Source organism: Gallus gallus, chromosome 5 (genome assembly GCF_016699485.2).
Source record: "Gallus gallus isolate bGalGal1 chromosome 5, bGalGal1.mat.broiler.GRCg7b, whole genome shotgun sequence".
In the NCBI taxonomy this organism is placed as follows: Eukaryota; Metazoa; Chordata; class Aves; order Galliformes; family Phasianidae; genus Gallus; species Gallus gallus.
Genome location: NC_052536.1, coordinates 11763578 through 11789352, shown reverse-complemented (window position 1 = coordinate 11789352; position 25775 = coordinate 11763578). Strand labels below are relative to the sequence as shown.

Sequence of the window (25775 nt, the reverse complement as noted above, 5' to 3'; positions counted from 1 at the left end):
GGCTGCATAAATCCTGTGCAGCTGGTCTGCGTGAAATGTGCCCAGTGACAGCACGCCACGGAGAGGATTCCAAGCTTTAGGGAAAGCTCTGGGTGTCTCGGATGCTGGGAGGGTCTTACTGCTTGTGCTGTGCAGGGCAGTGACACAGCGGTATCAGACTGCTCAGCATTAAGTGTGCAATCACTATGTGGCTCCCTCAGGCATATGTGTGGACAAAACAGATGTATAACTGGGCCACATTGCCTTCTTTTGTATATTTAGATATGCTTTGATATTTTCCAACTTTGGAGCTGTGGTTAAAGCCTCAAAGGGAATCCAGGAGTCCGCAGCAGCTGAGCCTATGTTTCTAGCACAGGGCGTTCCTGTGCCGTGCTGTGAATGTGGTAAGCAAATGGTGTCAGTGACCCTGAACTGCAGTGTTTGTCAAGGGAAATTCTCTGAGTCTTATTGAAATGCTAAAGCCAACACAGTAGCACTGACACTTATGTGTATTTGTGGTGAGGTCAATGACTGTTATGGATTTGAGACTTTTTTCTGCCTGTGCCATTCTGGCCACCAGCTCTACTCCTTGAACTGGCTCTGCTTTGCTTCTTTCTGTAATATAACCCAGCTGGGACATGGTCCCAAGTGGAAAGTGACTAAACCAATCAAACCTCAGAAGGGCACGAATGAAAAGAGGTGCAGTTCAGGGAAATAAATGTTAGAATACAAAGTTAGGGAAGCTGTGACCGGTGAATACGAGCAGCTTGTAGCAAGGTCATGTTTTCCCCTAACAGTGCATTGTGAGCACTTTGGAAAGCCTACTTTTGCTCATGTTTTATGGACAGAGTGCTCCTGGCAGTGTCCTGCAGGGCCATCTGTGTGAGTCATGCTCTGTGCTCAGGCTGGAGAGAGCTCCCCAGTTCTCCTGAAACAGGCACTAGGGTCACTGCCAGGAGTGAGACCAAATGTATGAAGCTGTTGTATAGAGCTTGGCGTGGCAGCACTCAGGAAGGAGAAATCGTGGAGGCTTTCATTAATCCAAACCAATCGATAAGACGCTGAGAGTACAAAAAGAGATTTGTACACATTGCATCATAGATCAGCTTCCAGCAAAACAAGACAAGAAGAAAATTTTCCTTGGAACCAGCTGAGCCAATGGCTGCTTCTGGCAGGGTTTTCTGCACACTTCCCAGATCATTTTTTCATGGCCATTGATTGGAATAATCACTGGGCTACGTGGACCACTGGGCAGAGCAAGTACGTGGCCATTCTTGTGATGCCTGGGCCGACAGACTTCCCTTAAGGGGCTCTGAGGGGTTTTGTCTGATGTGTCCCAGGTGGGATCGTCCATATCTCTGTGAAAGGATGCTTGTGGTCTAGAATCTGGGATGCAAACGGGACTGAGGGACTCATCTTGTGAGGCAGCAGTAAAGCCAAGGTACATGGGCAGAGTGAGGGTAGTGAAGTTTGCCACGTGTAGCTTGTGACTTGTAGCTGTTTGCTTTGAAGCAGGAGACAGGAAGATTTCTTTTCCCTTTTAAAGGAAGATCGGTGCAGAGCAAAGATAGATGAAAAGTTCTGAGGAAAACTAAACAGAGAAGCAGCACTAAGAGTGGGCCAAATCTTTCATTGGTGTATATAAGCATTACTCATACAACTTCAAGAGAGTACACGATTGAACTGAGCATGCACCAGCTGAGGACCTGGCTCATAATGTTCTTTATAAAGGTCTGATTCCTCCCCAAATAGTTTTTCCCTCTCTCTTCAAAGAGGCACCTGTTGTTGGAGGAGCTGGTGATGATACTGGATTAGTGCACATGCGGTCAGCCCGCTTGGCCTCGGCCCTTTGGACCCAAAATGAACTCCAGCTGCTGTTGCCCAGAGCAGGTGCTTCATCCAGCCTGAGCAGCTGTTTGAATGCACACTGTTGTGGCCAATAGGCTGGGTAAGTCCTCTGAACTACCAGGGGAAGAGCTGGTCAGCAGGAGGGAAGGGAAAGGCACTGTGCCACAGAGTTGGGTTTCTTATACCCAGCATTTAGCAGGGAGACAGTGTTCCAGCATATCACGGTGGAAATGGGAAACGGTGCCTGGCATTCTGCATGCAACAAGCCCGCATGACCCAGTGATGGATGCTGGTTCCCAAAATGAGGCCGAGAGACCTATAAAACACCAGCAGGACCCTGACAAATGCTGGATCTGTAAGATGCTGAATCTGTCATGTCAGTTATGTGGCCTTGTGTGAGACATTCTCTCGGAGGGCTGCTGGCATCTAACAGTTGTTCAGTGTTTGCACCCATTGGTTCAAAGCTTTAAAAAGCTGCCTGGCAGAGGTGAGATAGGCGCAGAGCAGTGTTCAGGGTGATATCTGTGAGGTGTGACAGCCAAAACCAGCAGCAAGGGAAGATGACAAAAGCAGAGGGAAACGGGTTAAGATGCAGCCACAGGAGTGCAGGGGACTGTGCCAGGTCAGTGGAGGGCGAGGAGACGCGTGAGCATTCAGAGATAGGGAAGGTTGGAAGGAAGCAGCCAGAGTCTGACTAAGGAGTATAGAAAGGCAACGCCAGAGGTAGAGCGGTGATAACCCAGGGAAGGCTAGAGTGAAGGGAGCAGGGCAGGGATGCAGCTTTCTTCTTTCTGCATTGCATATGGTTTTGGTCAGATCCCATCAGCCAGGCTGCTCATTCTGCGTGCCTTTGCTAATTGCTCAGGCAAGCTCTCGGTGAACCCCCATATTTCATTTTTCATTACAGTGTGGCGCAAGCCCAGGAGAAAAACATGAATATTAGAGGCCTCTCTTTGTCAGGAAATGGGATTTCCGCAGGTGCTCAGTTGCAAATACTGTGCATGCTTCTAAGGCTTGGCATATGGCATTGCTAAATCCTGATTCAGGATGCAAGAATGTCTCGTGGCCCCTGCCATGTAAACTGTTGTCCGCCCATGTTTGGAAGTCAGCCCTCAGTGATGGCACTAGGCAAGTATGGGTGAAATGAGCAGCTTGGCCTCAGCACTGAGGAAGACTTGTTGAACATTGTAAGCCCAATTCACATTTTGAATAATAAATATTATGACTTTTTCTGCAGCTAGTGGTAAGAAGTTCGACAGCCTTTCTTCAGCCCCTTCCTGCCATCCCAGGATTTGAAAGAGTGACAAAGTATTTCATCCCTTCACAGGATTGGGTAAGCTTAGTAACTGTAATGCTCGTATGGAATTACATAGAAAAACTCCAGATAGCCAGATACATTGATTTAAGATCATCTTGTGGTGGCAGGGAAATTATTGCCATTTTGTTTTACTTACCACTTGGATTAGTTAGGTTATCCAGCTGACTTCAGTTGTTTGTTCTTTTCAACTAAAAACAGCTTGTCCTGTTACAGAGCTGTACAGTTTCTATCCCAGTGTAGTTTTTTCATCAGGTATTCCTCCTGTGTGTATTTCTTCCACATTATAATTAGAAGCTTAGAGAAATAACAGCAGAAGCTAGCTTTCTCTCTACATGAAATAAATAGTTAAGGCTTTTAGAAACACAGATGTGTTAGAAATAGATGGCATCTGCTCATTCTGTGCTCACAGCCCTTGGGCCTGTCAAGGGAAAGAAACATTGTGAGTGACTCTTAGAAGTGCGTGAGGTCCATCTGTGGAGAAGGAAGCCATTCTCCTGTTTATCATCCCTGTGTTTTAACCGCTGCAGGCTTATCAGCAGTAGTTCTCCACTGTCTGCTTATCTGCCCAGTAGTATGGCTGGGTGCTACACACCCCCAGTACTGCTTCACTGGGGATGGAGTGGTAAGTGTTGCCCTGCCTTCTTTGTCTGTACTCCTCTTCCCCAGCTTTCTTGCACTGTAGTATGAACTCAGCAAAGAGGAAGTGCAACTTTCTACTCCTTTTAGTGTGGTAAATATGAAAGAAAAACTCCCCACCAAAAAAACCCACACCAAATGCCATTCTCAGAGCAGCCTGATATCTGCATTTAAATATGACAGTCCATATAATCTCACTTTCCAGAGATTTTTAACCACTTACATGTGGATAGGATTTTTTGGAGCACCTTCCTAACGCTGATTTAAATGGAATTAGCTTTGCAGATCTGAGCCGTTACCAAAAGGGTGTGTGGTAAAGTCTGGTGTGAGGAACAACAGAGTGAAGCATTTTAGATGTCATAACTTATTAATTGCTGGATTAAGACGAAGGAAGGAAAGAGAATTTTAGCAGCCTTCCACATTTTGGGCATCTGGAAGACAGAATGTTTGACGTCATACGAGGCCCATGTTATGCTGTTGAGGAATTTGCAATTCAAGATCAAAAATACTGTAAGTGCCCTTTTACCATACAGCTGACAATTAGTTTGCTGCCAGTAAGAAAAACAGTCATTAAGTGGTGAGTGAAAGTAGTATCAGAAATGGACCCTGACAGAGTGGCAACACACAGTTAGGCTGCGGGACATTCTTCACACCTGCTGTGGTGCATAACAGTAGCTGGCTGAGTTAACCCGTGGCTCTACAAGCAGAGCATTGTGCTGTGACACAGCCTGGACAGCGATTGAATTACACACCGATTAGGTCTTGGGCTTCTCTCTGTCAGTGTGGACAATGAAGAATCAGAGAAGTGGACATGAGAGCTTTAGCAGGCCTTGTGCTCTCGAAGGGAGGAGGATTAGTTTGTAAATGGTAACTTGTGTTGGGGCCAGCAGTCGTAAAACTGAGCTCTGTCCTTCTGCTGCCTCAAAGGCACGGGCTTTGCAGAAAACCCCTTCTCCCCCCTTGTTTTGACCGCCTGCCGTGATTTGGGGAGGGGTGGACATGTAGACTCTGCTCCTCCTTTTCTCTGCCAAAGAAGGAAGAAGGCGCTGGTGCATTCGTATGAACTTTGCCCATCACTGTCTCTTGCTGTCTTCTGTTAGAAAGGGCATGGGATTAAACAAATCAGTCTTCAGCCATTTCCACACAGATGCAGAACTTGTGCAATTTACCTCTTGTACTGAGGTGCTGCTGGCTTGTTTACTGCCTGGTGGTGGGTGTCCCCAAGAGCCGATTTAACCCAAAGTATATCCTTTTCTAGGAGGTCCACAACAGGGCTGAAGTTGCATCCTTTCCCTCTTGTCATCTGCTCCCATGTGACTGCAGAGCCTGTGCTGTGCTCTTAGCTCACCCTGCAAATGCTCCTTGCGATGGAAGTAAGTACAGAGCTGGCACAGAAGACTTCACATGTGATAACAATATTCTTTGGGTTTATTCTTGCTTTGATTCCACTGGGGCCACTTGCTCTACACAGAGGAACTAAAGGTGGCAAATCCTCTCACATCCTCTTCCAATTTTCAGTGGAAGGTCTATGCCACATCAACCACTTTGGTTTTTTGGAGAGGTTGAGCTTTTATTGTTTTAAGAAAAGCCGGTTAAACCCAAACAGGAGAAACAACTGCATCACGTGCTGTGGTTGGGAGTGCAGAGCATTCACATTCCATCTGATCTTGTGCTTCCACTCCCTGCACATACTAAATGTGGCAGCTATTGGCACAAGTGTAGGCACAGAGATGGGCAGGAGTAGTTTGCAATGCCAGACATTTTCCTTAAGGACTCATCCAGTTTTCTAGAACCAAAGATTCCCCTATGGTAAAGTTGACATCTTAAAGCATTGTAGGAGGTAGAAGGATGTGACTGCACTTGACCTGAACTCAGATTAGGCATGTCTGTGATTCTGTAGCTATCTTGAAGTTTGCCAGTGAATAACAAAGTATATGATAAATGAAAATATGACTAATTAATCTGCAAGTACAAAAAAAAAAAAAAAAAGCCTATCTTTCTTTAAAAATCCTTACCTTTCAAATAATCTGAAGGCATATTGACCCTGTATCATCACAGTGAAATTCAGCAGGGGTGTTCTTACTAGTGGACTAAGAATACAGATCTGATTGCATACATGGAAAACTATTTTCTACCGGTATTCTTTGCTGCTGTAATAAACAAATACTATCTCTCCCTCTAGACTTTATCTCATCTGTTTATAGTGTTGGCATTTTTCTTTTTTGAGCTGGGAAGCAAGCAATACCAAAATACTGTAAGATTGTAAAAGGGGCTTTCTGGTTATGCCATTTAAAAATAATTCTTTGTGTTCTCTAGTTGGAACTGAGAAAAAACATTTATATTTCATATTTCTAAAAGCAGTAGCAGATTTACTGTAATGCGCCAGTTCAGAGTAATTTGTTCATACACTGCAAGTTCCAGAAAATCCCTCAAATTCTTTCAGCTATCTAATAGGTGGAAAATTACCAGTACCTCCCAAAAGGTGCTAACAACTGTGTGTGATATGTAGAAGTTGGCTTGGGTTGGTTGTTTTTGTGTTTGTTTGGTTGTTTGTTTGTTTTAAGCTCAATAGAAAGTCATACATGGGATGAATTCAGCTGTTTTTCAACACAGTTGGTATGGACTACTGATGGTTCGCTTTCAAAAACAGAGAAATAGAGAAAAATAGAGTTAGAGTAGCCACTGTTTTGTTTGAAGTGGAATATTTCAAAGCTACATTTTAAAGGAAAACAATGAAGAATAGTCATTCACCAATGCTGATACAGGATTGACAGAGGTTAACACTACTGACATCATGCTGGAACTGTATAGCATTTTGTCGGTGGTTATTAATGCCCTGCTGCTGGGAGACAGACAGTGCCAGCTGCCAGTTGGTGTGGTGCTTCTCTGCGGGTGCACCTCAGCCTCTGCTTCGAAAGACTGTGAGCGTCTGAGGATCTGCTCCCTGCCTAGTCATCGTTCCTCTGGCACAGGAGGAGAGGAGATGGTGCTACAGAAGCATCCGTTCAGAAGGCATGGATGACTTGTGTTACTCAGATCTTCAAGACTAAAGACCTTTGGAAGGAAATAAAGCTGGAAATTCAGACAAACGTGCATGGGAATTGTGTCATCAGGCTTGGGGGAGAAGCCCATGTTATTCAAGAGTGCCTTAAAGTTTTGGACACCAGTGGAAAGAAGTCAGAAATCGTATGGAATGAAGGAGAGAAGCCCTTGAGACGAAGGGGGAGAAACTTTGTAATGGCAGAATGATGCTGAATGTGGAACAATTAATGATCTTTGACTATATCATATTCATTATACATTCAGGTTTGTAGGTTTAGCTCACTCACTTAGGGCTAGCTATTACTTTGTGTAATACCTTTCAATTACATCCACCATAAGGGAATGAAACAGATATGCAAAAGTGCAATACATCAGTGTAGCATATCAAATTGAGAAAGGCATTTTTAGCAGTCTGTACCAAACACAGGTTTAAGCCAATGGTAGATTATTCCTTAAGTGTATTGTTATTATGACAAATCTGAAAGGAGCTAAAAGCATTTCAGTAGATGAAAAAAAAAAAAAAAAGGAAGCTTTTATTTCCTTCACACAGCCTGGAACCAAAGTAGGATTGTCAGCTCGGCTTACACAGCTCTGCTTCATACCATGCAAACACCCTCTGGTCAATGTGAGCGGAATGCTCAAAGAAGCTGCGAGCCCTACAGAGGGACCAGCTCATCAGGCTGCTCCACATCTGTAAATGCTGAAGTATGCTAGGACTAGGGAAAGATCTGGCTGCCTCCATCTAATAGGTATCAGCAGGGTGGGGTTTTTTTGCTCCCATTTGGTTTTTGTAGAACAGATTTGTCACTGTAGATTTAAAATGCTGTGTACGTATGTTCCTACTAAAGCCCTCGCAGCGCTAACTCAGATCATGAGATTTTCAAGGAATCATTTGTGCACCAGTGATTTTTCTTAAGATAATTATGTCACTTAAATGGTAAACTGACATATGTCATCTGCGTTTATACCAGTTTATATCTCAAAAGAAGCAGGTATTTCATATGGCAGTGCAGGGCTACAGAGGAGTTGACAGTACTGGAATTGAAAAAGCTATTTAAAAAAGACTGTGACTCTCTGAAGTGTGGATATTGAGAAGCAACCCCTCTTGGTTTTGACTTTGATGCTGGCCCTGATTTGAGCAGAAGGTTGGGCTAAATGACATCTCATCTTCAATTATTCTGTACTCAGAAAGGAAACAGTCCCCTAATTCTGGTTCATAACGTTTTATTAAGCTCCTGTGAAATCCATCCAACCTAGGTTTTATGTTACAGTTTTCACTTGGATGTTTATGTCTTTATTTACCATCTGAGGATCAGCATTATGGAGAAGATTGCAACTGTAGTTCTCAACACAAATAACACACTGAGATTGTGCAGCGGTGAAAGGCCTCATGGTCCAAGAACATTGTAATGACAACTGCAGTCTGATGTGCCACATAGCCTATTGTATTCTCTTTGGTACTAAGATAAAAAACAGAACACATCATTGCCTACAGATCTTTTCTAAAAGAGAGATGAACATTTGAGTGCAAGAACCTCAGGTTCAGGAACACAGTTTCATTTTTGCACACCAACAAATTATTAGAATTAAATGGAAAAATCCATGTGATCTGCAAGTGCTTACCAATTATCTAGCTTGATACCCAAACAGTGACTTGTATGGACAACCTCTATGGGCACTTTAACAGAGTTCACTGTACCAGTAGTCTATAGTCAGTTGCCTCATCCTCACTGCATCATCCCGCACCAAACCAGCAGGAGCAGCAGCTGAAGAGCAGTTATTCCCCTCCACACAGCACCTGAGAGATGGCATCTGAAGCATCGTGGTCTTCCTGGTGCAAGACAGACATTGTGCTGGAACAGGCCACCACAGTGGAGAGGTGCTGGGGCACACCCAACACCCAGAGCTGGGCCTGCTCAGTCTAGAGAAGAGAAAGCAGAGCAGACATCTTGCCTACCACTGCCTATGGCCACTTGCTGAGGGTTACACAGGAGGTAAGGGCTGGGCTTGCATAGAGGGAGAGGGAACAAACCCACCCTATTTGGAGCAAGGGAATTTCCAGCTGGATGCTTGAGAAAAGTATTCCTCAGGCCATGCTAGGCTTTGGAGCAGGAGCCCAAAGAGGAGGTGGAATCATTTTAGTGGTAGTTAATTAAAATAACTCATTGTACTTTACAGTAGCCCAAATTTTTGGATAATTATAAAAATGTTTAGTAAAAAATTGCCTAACTCCAAACATGACTCTTCTGAAGAGCAGCTGAGACAAAAAAAAAACATTGGAATTCTGTATTTCTTCAAGAGGCTCTTACTCATCAACCTCTTAGCATTTGATTACTCTGGTGCTCCGCTGGTAACTAACATTTGCAAGATCTCAGTTGCAGACCAGGCTTTCCATTTGCAATTAGCATCTCTGGGGACCAAACAACAGCAGAATGAACCCACAGAAGCCCCTGCTCTCTCAGCACAGCTGGGGTAGCACACTTCAGTGCCGAGCAGCCCCCACCACCTGGTATGTTTCATTGCTCCTCAAGTTTTTTATGTTTTTCTCTTGTTCCCAGAGAATATTCTGGGGCAATCATCAGGCTTATATTTTGTATGCTTACCTCTTAAACATTTGGCTTATTGTTGATAAGTAATGCTAGCACCAGAAAAAAAGAAAAGAAAAAGTAACAGAGGTTAAAGAACTCCAGTAGCAAAACTAGCTGCAGGTGGCTCCTTTGGTTCTTTCCCAGCTGTGTCACTGATGAGATTCACCTGAGCCCTCCCTCCCCATCCAGCCCCTGAGCAGCAGCTTGAGGCCATCCCCAGACATGTTGTTTGGTATCTCAGTCAGCTCTGTGCATCTCAGGCTGTCACAGAAGGAGAAGGTGGAAGCCAGGCACGTGGCTGGGTGCTTGCTTGGAGCTCAACACAGACCTCTGGGTGCTGTGGTGGGTGCTGTGATGGGTGCAAGGCTGAGCACTGGGCCCAGAACTGCCCCCCAGCACTGCCCCACCTAGCTGCACAGCTGCAGGCACTTGGGCTTGATGGCTGCAGGGATACGGGCACGGCAGTTTTCTCACCAGGACAGAGCAAGGCTGGGGCTGGTGGAAGGGGGCTGGCTGAAGATCAGCATCTGAAAGGTATGTTCTCTATTAAAGTTATCTAAAGTGATAACTGGTGGGTGTGGGGTTATTCTGGTGGGTATAAAGTCAGTATGGTCTCTGCAACTGCTGCTTCAAGTTGTTGTTGGGTGGGGCTGTGCACTGTTGAGCTGAACTGTCTGTGTGTTGCTCCTAATGTAGGGGGCTCCTGTTGTTTTATGGTTTTTGGGGGTTATTTTTTTTTCCCCCAGAGAGGATGGTACTTCTGTTATTACACCAAGAAAAGTAAAGGCTTAATTAGTGTTCATTTGTGTGTTTGCTGTGTAGAGATAAATAACTGATTCAATCTGGGAGAAAATAGCAGCATAAGCCTTGCCTAAATGAGCTGGTTTTGGAGTCCTGTACCCTTTTCCTGTAGAAACGTGTTTCTTAGATGGCTTCATTTAAATTAATTCAGGAGCTTTAGTATGAGAAAGGAAAACAAGTTTTCTGCTCCTCCACACAGTGTACTCTTCGGTGGTTTTGTAGCAGGCATGTTAATTTGGCCTGGGCTCCTAGATGAAGTGTGGTGTCAAGTTCTCCCTAATTGAAGGTGCAAGCTTCAGCTGTGAACAAGCTGCAAAACTCTTCACACTATGAAGGAAATGAGGGGAACTCTTCTCCACATCTTCAGCTCTCAATGAAGAGTGCCTACACAGGAGGGTCAGGCCCAAGGCTGGGAATGGGGCTGGCTGCTGGGTGGTGCCCCAAAGCTCATGTTTTGTTGGGGGCTGCAGGTGAGTGAGTGGGCTTTGACTGCAGCTTTCACCTTGAAAAGGGCTCTAAGGAGCATTGCTTTTTCATGTACTTGTTATAAATAACATGGGAGGAAGCGGCGGGATCTTTCTAAGTAGTTGGACAGAGTATCTAGAAGCACTGTGTGAATGGGGCTTAAAGAATGATGTAACAAGTCAAGCTTGTGGTTGAGCACAACCATGCCTGGCTCTGAATCTGCACACGTGCTGTTACCAAGCTGTAGAACAATGTCTATAAGGATGGTATAGGATCTAGGTCCCTCATGTTTAAGGAGGAAGGGGACTTCTCTCTTTCAAACTGCTTTTCACTTAAAAAATAGAGGGCAAGTTCCCCTGCCACAGCCTGGTGGGGCTGAGCTGCACATCAAGCTGATCTGTGAGCTCAGAGCACATCTGATCTGTGTAGCAGTGCTGGCTGCCGGGCCCTGGGCTCCACCTGAGTAACTACAGTGTGCTCGTCAATCAGGGCCGGGCATTCCTCCCTGACAGCTCCCTGGTGCCCTACTGCGCCGGGCCTGTGCTCGCCATCAGTGCCTTACACAAACATGTCCTGCTTTAAAGCAGGGCCATGTGGGGAACAAGCAGCTTGCTGCCACTGAGAGGCCACACAAATTCAAGACCTGTTAAGTAGGTGGAAGAAAGAGCTCTTGATGTCTGTCCCTACCAGGCACCTGTGGGAGGGAAACAGCTTGTGCTAGGTCACATTCCCTTTTATGTGGAATAGGCAAATGTGGACATGGTGGATACCTTGAGGTGAGTTCTGGGCTGCTCTCGCCCCTCCTCGGCTCATCTGCGTGTGCTTCTAGGTGTTAGGAGTCTGACCCAGCCCCTGGTGATCCCACCTGTGTGCTGCTCTGGTTCAGGGGGAGTTCCCCCTCTGAGAGTCACTTGATAGGGTGTAATCCTGTAAGATGCTCAATGGAGAAGCTGATAAAGTATTTCTGCAGATGCTTAATTTTCACTAAGTGAGCCTTTTATGTGGTTGGGGGCATTCACGTGCTTAAAGTTAAGCATGTGCTTAAGTGCTTTCTTGGATCAGGGCCCAGTGCTTGTAGCTGGGGTGCCCTGATGCTCTCAAGTAACCGGTGGTGCTCGGGACCCCTGGTGGACCTCCGGGCTGTGGGGCTACTGACAGAGCTGTGACTGATGAGCACTGGGTGCCAAGTGTTAGACAGTTGCACTGTAATGAGCCCGTGAGGTTTGGCTGTGCTCTGCCAGGGACTAGTTGAGGATTATTCTTGTATGAAGATTTGACAGAAACATCTATTTATGTTGACTAGCTTTTATAGGGTACTTTCTCTTCTGTTCAAGAACATGTATCTTCTGCTCTGATCCCAGCACCTTGTTTTCAAAGCCTTCCTGTTACACTGCTGGGAGTAAGCCTGTGCAGGGAGCAATTGTGATGCTAAAACCAACCCACTGGGGGCTCTTGTGGGTCAGCGTTGCACTTAGAAATAACTGATAACAGTGAGCTCTGACACGTACTGAGAACATGACAGCACTGAGCACCTGCTGGGGAGGGGACAGCGGGTTCCCTGACTGGGCTGCTTCCCCCAGTGGCACTTGTGTGCCTGCCTGGGACTGAGGCACACTGAGTCGAGCACAGCTGGTGCTGCTGAGGTTCAGAGGTCACTGCAGGAAAAGCAGATAGAGTCGTGTTTTCTGCCGCTGCTGTGCCACATCAAAATGGTCAGGTGTTTGTTTTACAATGGATCTGTCAAGCCGTTTGCCTCTACTACAGCAGACATGTTTGCTTTTAGCTCAGTTTGAGTGCTGTGAAAATGATGAATGGCTTGGGCTGGAAGGGACCTTACAGCCCGCTCATCCCCAACCTTGCAGTGGGCAGGGCTGCTCCCTACTAGCTTAGGCTGCACAGGGCCCTATCCAGCCTGGCCTTGAGCATCTCCAGGGATGTGGCATCCACAGCTTCTCTGGGTAGCCTGGGTAGCCTATGCTGGGGCCTCACAGCTCTCTGAGCAGAGTTTCTGTCTGACTTCTCACCTAATTCCTCCCCTCTTTTAGTTTAAAGACACTCCCTCTTGTCTTATCTCCCTCCTCTTTATAAGCTCCCTTTAAGTAGTGTCCTCCAAACAAAAGTGTGGAGTGGTGTTGGGCAGGGGATGGAGCTGGTCAGAAACATGCTGAAGTAAGAGTGAAAACTGGTTGGAAAGCACAGGAATTTGATGTTTTCCGTAGCTCCCTATTTTTGTGACTTTCTGAATTCCTTTTTATTGCGAATTACTTGTTAATTTTTTGTTAAATTCTTGGTTTGACCATAGCTGTGACCAAAGAGAGGAATGCATTTGACAAGTGCAATAAAGCAACTGTTCCATGTTTATGGCAAGTGCTGTGCTAATGCTATTAATTCAGATTGTCTGGATTCTTATAAAACTGAGTAGTGTAGGATTACCCGCCTCACTGGAACACAGTTGAAATGGATCATGCTGCAAAGCAGCGCCTATCTCCCTACCAAATATTAGAGGAAAATGTTGTGATAGTAGGGCAGGAGTGTATCTCCAGCACACAACTGATTTAGATGCACTTTGTGTCCAGCTACGCTTGGAAACACTTAAGGAGAAGTAATACAAGAATGCCATTAGCAAAGTGCAAAGAGTGCAATGGCAGTGTGTGGGGTGGTGGTGCTAACTGTGATAAAGGTGTCTTCAAAAATGTTTTGTTGCTGCGCTGTAAATAAGCAACAAAGGCATGGATGGGTGACTCAAGCAGTCAGTCCTTGCTAAAGGGGAGAAGTCCCAAAGGTGTGGGGAAGCTCTTGCAGAGCCAGAGAGGGCTGCAGCCCCACAGCGCTTGGGTTGAGGTGAGTTCTGTGAGTTTTAGTATTGCAATGAAAACCTGTTTTATTGTCGGTGTCTGCTGCCAGGGGAGCAGTCTGCTCTCCCACTTGATCTTGGTGTTCGTGGCCGTGTCTTGCTGCTGCTCGTCATACATTGAAGTAACTGCTGAGGAGCTGTTGCATACGTCCACAGTGGCTCATTTAACTGGAGTGCTTAGGATTGAATTTGACCTTGAGGTCAGCAGATCTCGCTGTCCCAGACAGACTTCTGTTATCAAACCCCTGTTTGGGAAATGTTACTCACTGCCCCCCTCCTCAGTGACACTGGGGCCACCAAGTGGGACTTCTCTCTATTTCTGTGAAATTAATTTTGGAGCGGTGCCGATCACTGAACAAGCAAATGTAACTGGGAAGATGATGCAAGATATCTTGTGGCAACTGTCTCCTATTAACAAACACCAAATTTATTAGGATTATTAGAATTTTTTTACTGTCTTTATCACTTCAGTGCCATGATATTGGCTTGGGCCATAAGCAGTGTCAGAAAACAAACCTATAGGCACTCAGTAGGCATGAACATGAGTCTACAAGAAGCGTCAATGGTACACATTAACCTGAGGGTAGCATTCACCATAGAATCATAGAATGGCCTGGCTTGAAAAGGACCACAATGACCATCTAGTTTCAACCCCCCTGCTATGTGCACGGTCACCAACCACCACACCAGGCTGCCCAGAGCCACATCCAGCCTGGCCTTGAATGCCTCCAGGGATGGCGCATCCACAGCCTCCTTGGGCAACCTGTTCCAGTGTGGTACCACCCTCTATGTGGAAAAACTTCCTCCTAATATCTAACCTAAACCTCCCCTGTCTCAGTTTAAAATCATTCCCCTTTGTCCTATCACTGTCTGCCCTCATAAACAGCAGTTCCCTCTCCTTTTTATATGCTCCCATCAAGCACTGGAAGGCCACAGTGAGGTCTCCCTGGAGCCTTCACCATCTGCCATTGTGTTTCATCATGCACATGAAGCAGGCTTGTTTCCTGGGTTTTGAACTTGCATTCTCTCTGCTGGAATGTCCCTACTGGTAGGCAGCATCCAAGTGGTTCTTCCTTAAGAAAATTTTCTTTGAGGACTTTGGAGAGGGCAGAGCAGGAACAGCACAACAGCATCGTGCTTGTGCAGCCTTTCTCCACGTGGACTTGTTGGAGTGCTGTTGGCTGCCCTGTGGAGCCTGGGACATGCAGGCTGCTGCATGCTATACGCTGTTCTACAGCTAATGCCAAATACAGGCCTATGTGCTGTGCACTAATCCCTTCCCCCCCATGCATTATTTCTTAGCGTGGCATTAGCAAACTGCATGCTGATCCGCTGTTACTTCATGGATTTAGAACATAATCTGCGGGCCCTCGATGATGTAAAACAGTAACTATTGGTTTAAGTACGGGCGGCGCCATCCTGCCTGTGTGGTGCTGGGGGTGGGCAGCGTGCCAGCCTGCCTGCTGCCATGTGCTGCGAAAGGAGCGTGCTGCGGGCTGAGCTAAGCCCAGCACAATCAAGCAGGAACGATGACAGATGGGAAGAGGCTGCTATATGGGCTGCTCTGTTTGGCCATAACATCAGCTCCGGAGACGGTACTGTCTGGAGGGCTAAGAGTTTCTTTCCGCACTCTTGCCTTGTGCCTGCAGCTGCCCCTCTTGGGGCAGGCAAGAAGGAAGGGGCGTTTGGGAGGTCTTCCGGGCACCCGTCAGAGTGCCTTATATGAAAGTTCTGAGTTAATGAGTTTATACCTATTCTCTTGTTTCAAGCCTTGTCAAATAGCATTGGACTGAATGCATGTCTTCTTGCTTTGCTTCCCTCCTCTTCAAACAGCAGTAATGCTGCATGCCTGTCTCTGGAACTGCCCCTCTCAGTGGGTTTTCAAAGGGACAAGTTTGCACTACTCCTATGGAAGCATTTGCCTATGGAATAAATCATAATACAGCTCAGAGTACTACCCTATGGAAAAGACAGGAGACAAGGGTTGCCTATGAATACCATTAGTACTAATAAGCATGGCATTAATGCAGGCAAAGATATGGTGAATGTATTCATTCCCCTTTAATCCATGTGATGTTCTGATTCTGTGAGAATGTGTGAAGCCGGGAGCTGTATGAATTTGGATACCATTCTGCTTAGTGCGTTGTTTCTCCTTCTGTGTGCAGCGAACAGCCCAACATGTTCTATGGCCCAAGATGTGCTGTGACTTGAATGTTAATCTCTTGCAGTGGCATAGCAATCTTGTCACTGGCTCTAGATTCAGGCTTTTAAAAAGCAGTTGTAAACCAGACAAAGATAATACATATCCTCAAAATAGGCATTTATTAGCAAAGCAGGCACCTCAACTGAACTTCAGCTCCTTATCAGCCTGGAGGTACTTCTCTGCCTCCACCCACCAAGTCATGGCTTACGCGGCCAAATCTTAGTTCTTCCTGAAACCCTGTGTCTGGAGCATCTGAGCTGGCTACAGCATGGCCGTGATGGAGGTGAGGCACCCGACCTGATTTTAATGTGGTCAGCTCAGGTTCCTTGCTAAAGCTGCTGCCTTCCCAAGGGGTGGAAATTTGTAATCCTGGTGCATTCCCAGGACACGGTGATGACTCTTAACTTTTCCTCCCCATGTTCTGTAGTCTGTAACTGGTTGAGTTAGGAGGTGAGATTGAATAATAAACAAATGCCATTTATTTAGCTACAGATCATTAAACATGGCTCTCTAATTTCTGCCTGAGCTGCCTGTTAGGATGGGTGTGAGCAGTGTTTCCCATGTTGGCTGTCCGGGTGTGCTATTCCTTTCCCTGCGGGTAGTAGCTGGTTATAGATGCCTGCTCTGCTCTCAGTGAGTCTCCTGCCTCTGCTGTGGAGCCCAGTGGGGTTAGCTCTGAGTGTATGCAATAGGTTTGGCAAAGTAGGAAGTGACATAGTGTAAAGCAACACATACTGTCTCTGAGTATAGTGCTGCCTCCCCTTTCCCCGTTATCTGAACTGTGGGCAACCATGGGGTTTGTACAGATTGCTCTGATGAAGATGCTTCCTACCAAACTGTCCTGTGTGCATTATTTCAGCCTGAGAAATGTGAGCTTTGCTTCTGGCTTATTGGGAAAGGTGGCAGAAATAGAAGATGCACGAAATGATGGAATTCCATGGGCAGAAGGGTCATGTCACTCTGAACTTCATACATTTTCATCAATATCATAATACTAACATGGTTTGATTCATCCCCTCTGCCCTCCCATGCCTTATGCACTTGATAACGAGATGTTTGTTCCACCAACAACGCGGTGTTAACTGAGGGTTCGGCATTACTCACAGCAGAAACATGGCTGTAATGTGCAAACTGTGTTCTGCCAAGGTCAGTTTGTGGGGGCTGTAGTGAAACTGTTTCCTAAACTGTGAACATGATCCTGGGTGCTCAGCCTCCTGGAATGCATTCTGGTGCCTCCTCCCACAAGCCCCTCAGCAGCACACTGTCCTGCCTGGGCTCTTGATAGAATCACAGGGTTGGAAAGGACCTACAAGATCATCCAGTCCAACCATCTTCCCATTACCATTGCTACCACAAGCCACTAAATCATATCTCATAGCTCTTCATCCAGATGCCTCTTGAACACTGCCAGGGATGGCAACTCCACCACCTCCCTTGGCAGGCCATTCCAATGCCTGACCACTCTGAGAGAAAAAGTTATACCTTATGTCTAATTTAAACCTTCTCTGGTACAACTTCTGGCCATTTCCTCAGGTCCTGTTTATTGCCTGGGAGAAGAAGCCAAACCCCTCCTCATTACAGCCTCCCTTCAGGAAGTTGTAGAGTGCAATGAGGTCTCCTTTGAGCCTCCTCTTCTCTTCAGAGTAAACAATCCCAGCTCCTTCAGCTGCTCCTCATAAGACCTGTGCTCCAGACCCCTCACCAGCTTTGTTGCCCTTCTCTGGACATGTTCCAGGGCCTCAATCTCTTTCTTGTAGCGAGGGGCCCAAAACCGAACAGAATACTTGTGGTGCAGCCTCACTAGCACTGAGTACAGGGGGATGATTAGCTTCCTGCTTCTGCTGGCCACACTGTTTCTAATGCAGGCCAGGATGGCCCGGGTCCTCTTGGCCACCTGGGCACACTATCAGCTCATGTTCAGCTGAGCATCAACCAACACCTCCACTCCCTTTCCTCTTCACAGTCATCCAGCCACTCAGCCCCAAGCCTGTAGCGCTGCATGGGGTTATGCTGGCCAAAGTGCAGGACCCAGCACTTGGCCTTGTTGAACCTCATTCTGTTCACCTCAGCCTAGCAATCCAGCTTATCTAGATCCCTCTGAAGGGCCTCGCTACCCTCAGGCAGATCTACACTACCTCCCAATTTGGTGTTATCTGCAAGCTTACTGAGGGTACACTCAATCCCTTCATCTAGGTCATCAATAAAGATATTAAACAAGATGGGCCCCAGTACCGACCCCTGGGGGACGCCACTTGTAGCAGGTCGCCAGCTGGATTTAACTCCATTAACCACTACCTGCTGGGCATGGCCCTCTAGCCAGTTCCTTACCCAAAGAAGGGTATACTTGTCCAGGCCATGGGCAGCCAGTTTCCCCAGGAGAATACTGTGAAAGACTGTGTCAAAGGCTTTGCTGAAGTCTAGGTAGACTACATCAATAGCCTTTCCCTCGTCTACCAGTCTGGTCACCCAGACCTAGAAGGAGATGAGGTTGGTCGAGCACGATCTGCCTTTCATGAGCCTGTGCTGGCTGGGCCTGATCCCCTGGATGCCACGCATGTGCCATGTGATCTCACCCAAGGTGATTTGCTCTATAACCTTCCCTGGTACCGAGGTCAGGCTGACAGTCTGTAGTTCCCCAGATCCTCCTTACTGCCCTTCTTGTAGATGGGAGTCATCTGGGATGTCTTCAGATAACTGGGAGTGCTGGTAGATGGCAGAGAGCAGCTTGGCAATCACCCCTACCAGCTCCCTCAGCACCCAAGGGTGGAGCCCATCCGGTCCCGTGTACTTGTGACTTCTTGCCTGCATTGCTCCTGTGAGGCCCAACACAAAGAGCAACCTGCACCAAAGTGAGAGTGTCCAAGTGCGTTCTCATTAACGCATCACTTGAAGTAGTACTTACATCATCTTTTCTTTGTGTGAAGTGACCCTTTAAGGCCACTTAATGCCACTCCGTGATGCTGACTGGTAACCAGTTGGATTTCATGGCGTGCAAGTCATTACTTGGTGAAAACTGTGGAGCTTTATGTGCTGCTTTTAGGACAACACAGTCCCTGTCTGTGCAAGAATGTAGAGCTGTGGGAAGGACTGGGCATGTAGATGGCTGCTGTGGTGCAGCATGGGGATTGTCTGTGAGCTTAGTTGACCAGAGTGAGCTACAGCGATGGAGGTGCTGGTCTTTCATGGCAGGACTTGCCAGGCCTGTCTTAGGTGGCAGTCTTAACATGAGATGAGCTCATGATTACCCCTGGCTGTGGGCCAGGTGAAGCTGGAGATACTAGGCTGAACAGGAAGGAAGCCCACCTAGTGGGTCAGACCTATTTGGACTTATTGCTTCCCTGCTTCCTCACTTTCTCAAAGGCACTCGACCTTTGCCTTTGCTGGACAAGATGCTCATTCGAACTTCAAAACCTAAGGGACATCTGGCTCTGGAATTTCTGGGCTTTCAAGTTGTACCTGACAGACCTGAATCCTGGGAAACTGTGCTCTGGGTGAGGGCCTGGGGATGAGGCTTTTGTGGGAGTTTTAATTGCTCAGTTTTCATTGTCATGAACAGATGCATTCTTTGAACAGAAGTAGTGGCTCATTTCAGGCTTGTGAGGAGAAGGTGTTGCCCTAACTCCTTCAACTTGAAGACTTGGATCTTGGCTTCAGTGTTTCGACTCTTAGAAAACATGCACAGTGCTGTGCAGCTTCCCTTTAACTTCATCGGAATCGGCTGCCTCTACTCTGGGTCAGTCACAGAGAACCAAAACTAGTATCTGAATAAACAGCCCATTCATTTGAGGACTGTTATTCCCAGTACCAGGATCCGGAACACAATCTGGGCAGCCAGCTAATGAGAACACCAGAGCTGTGAGACTGTGGAGGTGGGGCAGAGAAGAAAACAGAACAAACACTTTTTTGTGGCTTGGGGCAAAAGAGATTCAGCCAAAGGTTAATTGCTGTCTACCCTAAAATGCTGTGAAGTATTGCTGCATGGTGTCATACAGCTGCTTCGTTCCAGTGCAGAGGTGTCTGTTTCAGTGGTGGGTGGCATGAGCCAGTATCCTTTTCTTAGTTGCACGGGGGTGTTGTGAGGTCTCTTGCAACTTCCAAAAAGCCTACTAAAGCTTTCGTACTGTTTAGGATGTCACTGCAGCATGGAAGCAGGCAGTGAATAAGCCACCAAGTGAGCAGCCCTCCCGTCCCCTTGTTTCACCCTCACTGGCAGAAATGTGGAAATAAGTAAGCGGTAGTGTTGTAGTTTAACCCAGCAGCAGCTGAACACCACATAGCCCTTTGCTCATTCCCTCCCATTCTCGTCTTTCAGCGGATGAGGGAGAGAATTGAAGGGGGGGAAGGGAAGGTAGTACAAATCATAGGTTTAGATAAAACCGCTACTAGGACAGAAAAGGAAGAGAGAGGTAACAGTAATGATAATAATTATTATATATACACAAAACAAATGAAACACAAAGCAATTTGCTTGCTGACTGATGCCCAACCTGTCCCCAAGCAGCGGCTGCCTCCTGCCCAACCCCCCCCAGTTTTCAGAGTCACAGAACAGTAGGGGTTGGAAGGGACCTCAGGAGATCCTTTAGTCCAACCTGCTGCTGATGTAGTTTCCCTACAGGTTCCCTAAGTAGGTTGCACAGGACACCAGACAGGTTTTGAGCATCTCTGGAGTAGGAGACTCCATGACCTCTCTGGCCAGATGTTACAGTTGGAAAGAATAACGTGGAGAAATGGAAAGAAACAAACAGAGAAGGAATGCTTACCCGTATTTGAAGATTCAGGCTCACGATGGAAGACTCCACAGAGGAGGGATCTCCAGAAAGAGATCCTTCCCCAGTGGCAGTCAGCCCTTAAGTGGGGTCTAGGAGAGGTGGAGCCATGCTCCACTGGCAATAGTAGGATTTCTTAGACCTTTAGCGTGTTTTTGTCTAGTCAAGATAGCATTACCAATTTTGGCTCTAGCTATCACCTTTTTCTGATAAAGTGTCATAGACTACCATATCAAATACTGTAACCTTTAACTCCATTATTGGGAGTATTCTGCAGCACAGGATCAGTATTTTGATAGTTTTGTAACTGGCAAGAGATGCTACTTTGAAGAATAGTCCTTCTGCCATGAAATAATGTGGTCTTAGTGCCTCTTTCAGTGGTTGAAACTCTGCCTTGAACAAAGCAGTACAAACATTCCCTAGCAGAACTCCGGCTTGATAATGGTGCAGCACATCTGGCACATTTCTCTGGTCTTGCACGCTCTTTCTTGTTGAAACTGGGTGCTAATACAGGAACTACCTGGCCTACCTCTGTACTACTGACTTCTGCTCCAGCAAGTGCTTGTTAAATTAACATTGGTGCTTGACAACCCATTTTCCTGCCCAGCTCAGGTAAGACAGCTCTTTGTTCTGTGATCCTTATGCTGGGCGACAGGATGCTCTGGGACAGCCCGAGGGGTTGGAGCCACGTCTCTTCCCATTTCCATCACACACAGCCGCCCAGTGCCTGCTGGTTCCACCCGGGTGCAAGCAGCCAAGTGCGGATTTGCCTTCTGGCTTTGCAAAGGAGCTGGGGCTGTCTTGGTGGCATGAGTTGCCACTGAACCTGCAGCAGGGCTTTGGAGGAGGGTGGGTGGTAACATCAGCTCCGTAACTCTATCAGCAACATGTTAGCTGGGTTGAATCTTGTCACTCAGCAACCAGAGGCATGCTTTGAAATGAGTTGTAGTGGTTTTGTGCAACACAACTTGCTCTGTATTCCCAAACCGAACCGTCAAGTGCCATCACGGGTGTCCTGGATCTTAGCAGGGAACCATGTGAGAAATCTGAAGGGCTGTGCAAGGTGTCAGAACTCCAAAGTGGCTGCAGACATCTACAGATATTTAATGGGAAACAAAACAAATCTTTACTTGTCCTAATACTGTTAAATTCACTTACTACAAACCTGCTTTCAGCTGCTTGGCTAAGTCGTACTGGAAATAATTGGACACACCTACGAAAAATTGCAGTGGAATTTTGCTATGAACTGCAATGTTCTCTTCAGGTCACCCATCTCCTCTGTTAGATAACTCTCTTAACAGCAGTTGGGTAACAGCTCCTCTCCTTCAAGTGGCCTTCCCCTTTTAAGCTTTAAAGACAGTGGCTGTTCTTTGAAGATCCCTTAAAGTAACGTTTGTGGGGTTTATAATTCCTCACATGTAACACTGGGATGCTGCTCAGGACATGCTCAGAGCTCTCACTGGGGCTGTTACCCATGATATGGGCTTCAGAGCTCTGCTCCTCTCTTGGGGGAGGCCAGGAGGATAACGGAGGTCCTGCCTGGTTTGACTGCAGTCCTCTGGTACAGAGACCATGGTGGTCAGCTCGCACTTCTGCTCTTTCCATCGTGTCCGGAGCTGCGGTGTTTCTGGGCAGTAGCAGTACTTTGCTATTCCAGTTGCAGCTCTTGCCTTGGTATGCCTGCAGCATGGAAGGCACTGCCAATAGGGTTCTGTTCTGTCATCCTTAGGGATGAGAAATTAGGAATTCTTGAATACTGACCTTGTGCTTTGAGAGGCCTCAATTATGTAATCTTTTCCAGCCTTCTGTGAGGCTGTGATGATGTGTCAGAGTCCCTGAGTATCTCTGAAGCCCAGAAGGCCCAGCAGAGCTTCTGGTGAGAGCTGTTGCTGTCTCCCAGGTAGCATGGGGAGTGCCTGGTCTGTGTGGTGGGTGTCTGTCAACCTGTAAGGGGATGTGCCTCTGCTCTGGGGTCCTTCTAGTTTGCAAGAGACCTAACAGGAGAGTGCCAGTCTGTTCCCTGATTGTTTTATAAAGGCAATCAAGATCAAAGCACAGGGCTGCCTGCTAAGCAGCATCGAAAAGAAATCTTTGCACTACTTCCCTCTTCAAGACTGCGGTGTCTCCAGAATGATCACGTCTTTGAATCAAGTGTAAGAAGCTGAGGCACCAGGAGACTGCAGCTGGGTGTGATGTGGGCTTCCCAAGGAACAATGTCAAGTAAGTCCACGTCCTTAGGTGTAAGTGCAGTGAGTGGAAGAGCAAAAGCTGGGCAGTGGACATGAACACTTGGCGGCTTGCTGCCCCTGGGCTCATCTCTAGCAAGCCTGGATGGGTGCGACTTATGGGAGCTGCTGTTTCCCAGGGTGAGACTCTGGGGATTGAGTTTTGTCATCTCCCTCTTTAGAAGTTCACGTTTAAAATTGTCCCGCTTAGACAGGGCCAGCAGAAAATGAGGGCGATATGCAGAAGTGGTGAAACCTCAACTTCTGGGTATGAGCTTTCAATTTTTTATTTATTTAGTTATTTTAATGACTCTCAGGGAAGTGGTTCTTGTCTGAAGCTCTCATTCTAGAGAAGTTCCATTTCCCTGATGCTTGTGTCTAATTAACGTTCTTGTCAGTTTGACTGCCGTCCTGGAAAACAGGTGTAGAGCTGCTATAAGTAGCAGGGAGCCTAATGCTTGCAGGGAGTTCCTCACAAACTCTAAATTACAGTTTTGCTTCCTGTGCCATGACCTCAGAGCCCTGACCTGCAACTGCAGCATATTTTCTGTGACTAACAGCTGTAATTCCCTAATTATCATGCTCCATTCTCCTGCTGTGCTGTAGATTTTGTTACCAAGGGAGCAAGCGAAGTTTCCTCATTCCTATCCTTGCTCCGCACACTTCCAACTGTTTTAAATCTGCCATTTGATGCAGCCCATAAAGACAAATGACTATCTCTTGTTTCAGATGCTCATAGTCTCCAGGACATATTATGTACCCATGCACTGGGAAGGAGGAGGGTAAAGCAAACCTTCTAGCCTTTCTTTTAGTGAAGGCCGATGCCTTGCTGTTCCCAGGTTCAAGAACCTTTACTAGCTGCAGTGCTTCGGTGCAAAGTGCAGGACTAAATGTGGCCTTGCACTTAGCTTGCTCAGTGGTCACTGCTTTGTTAGATTGACTAGCAGAGCTTCTGTTGATGCTGGGAAAGAAAGGTGCATGTAAAGCTCTGAAAGCTGACTCTGTGTGTGTGATGTAATGGGGAGGCATGTCACTGCCTGACATGATAATGGGGCCAACAGGTCACTTTCATTTCGTCCTCTGAGTTGGAGGCTGAGGACCAACGGTTACTTTGCCAGATGGAAATGAGAATACACCTATGCTATAATAAACATGCTATTTCCTCTCTGGAGGCATGAGAGGCCTTGCAGAGGGATCTAGATTAGAGCAGTGGACAATCAGCGGTGGCATAAAGCTCAGTAAAGGTGAGTGCTGGGTGCTGTACCTGGGGTGGGATAATGCCAGACGCAGGACAGATGGGAGACAAGTGGCTGAAGAGCAGCTCAGCAGGAAGGGACCTGGGAGTGTTTGCTGGTGGCAGCAGTCTCAGCATGAGCTGGAAATGTGCCCTGGCAGCCAAGAGAGAAAGCTGCTTTTTGGAGTGCATTGAACACAGCGTAGCTGTTTGGTCAAAAGGTGATTGATTCTCCTGCTGTATTTAGTGTTTGTGTGGCCTTACCTTGACTATTGTGTGCAGTTCTGGTCTCAACAATATAGAAAGTGTATGAAGGTCCTTGAAAGCATCCCAGTGCATGTCCTGGGGGGAGAGGCTGAGCACACGTGGGCTGCCTGTGTTGGAGGAGACTGAGAGGCGACCTTACTGCTCCCTACAACTTTGTGATGAGCGGGAGCAGAGGAGGTGCCAGGCTGTGCTCCTGGGAACTGAGGGCTGAATGCACAGGAGCAGCACAAAGCTGCACTGAGGAGGCTCAGACCACACGTAAAGAAACATTTCTTTATCATGAGGGTGGTCAAATGCCCTCACTGTGCTTTAATTTTTGTCAGCCTTGAAGTGGTCAGGCAGTTGGACTGAAAGACCTTCTGAAGGTCTCTTCCAATGAAACTATTCTAGTCTAATCTCTATTCTAAATAATAAACCTGCTGTGTATGCCTTAGGCTTCACTGATGTCTGTTCTTCTCCTGGAAGGATGCTTGCAGGCTGGCTTCTGTTCCAGCCCAACGTGGCCATGCCCAAGACACGTGTACAACTTGTTTTTGCCCTTGGTAGGTGTGGTGATGAACAGAAAACCTTTCCAAGGGTGTGGCCTCCACCAAATGGTATTTTGCATCTTGCTCCAGAAATATTGTCTAAGTTGTAATGGGAACATCACAAAAATGTTGCAGGGTAAAAACTACTGACTTAAGTGGATTTGCTGCTTGACTTCTGTCATTAAACAAAGATGGAGGAAGTTGTTACTTTCTTTGGCCTTTCTCTGGCTTTTGGCAGTTATATTTTCACTAACTGAGCCTTGAAAATGTGATACTAGGGGTGAGGGGACTACTTACTGTTCTCAGAAAGACCCTGTCAGATGAAATGTAGCCGTGCAAAGGAAGAGCTCTTTAGACAATAAAACAAATAGCAGTGAACCGAGATATGATCTTTAAGGTCTTTTCCAACCTGAGCAATTCTATGATTCTATGATCATGGTTTTACCTTCAGCCCTCTCTAGGGGCTTTGTGCATGAGCTGGGGACCTGGAGAGCAGGGCTCAAGCACGTGCTCCTGAGGTGCACGCACCATGGAGTGCTAGCGGAAAGGGCTTACAACCTCAAGTGATGGTGGTGGCAGCTTAGCAGGTGTTGGGATTTCATGGCACCGTGGTGTGATGAGCTGGAAGACGCTGTGATAATTATTAAGGTGTCAAATAAGTGCTGGATACAATGTCAGAGCAAAATTGCAGGTTTTTATGTGATTTCTTTATTGTTAAAAAGGCGGTTGACTGCTTCTGTGGATTAAATTTGGTTTTGCTTTGGTCACTCTAAAAATATATTATGGTTCTAAATGGTTGAATACAAAAAGCTGTGCCGCTTGTTCAAGCGGTGTGCAGTGTATGTAGAAGTAAAATTCTTGGTTGCAGTATCTGGCATAATCTGTAGGCAGCATCTCCTTGGAAGAAATGTAGCCTAATGGAATCAGCGTATTGCATCCTTATCTGCAGTGGTTGGTTGTACTTTACGCATGGCAGCACTCACCCTGTGATTTCATTTTGTAACTAGTTTGGGGTTTGGTGG

At 46.8% G+C, this 25775-nt stretch overlaps 1 long non-coding RNA gene across 1 annotated transcript in view; it reads left to right on the top strand.

Annotated features, from left to right (window-relative positions):
• The window catches only part of LOC121110975, a 75803-nt gene that overhangs the window by 8348 nt on the left and 41680 nt on the right, over positions 1-25775 (top strand). The window contains exons 2-3 of the long non-coding RNA XR_006939337.1: positions 3065-3160; positions 5040-9945. This is a non-coding gene — a long non-coding RNA (uncharacterized LOC121110975). The remainder of the gene's footprint in view (positions 1-3064; positions 3161-5039; positions 9946-25775) is intronic.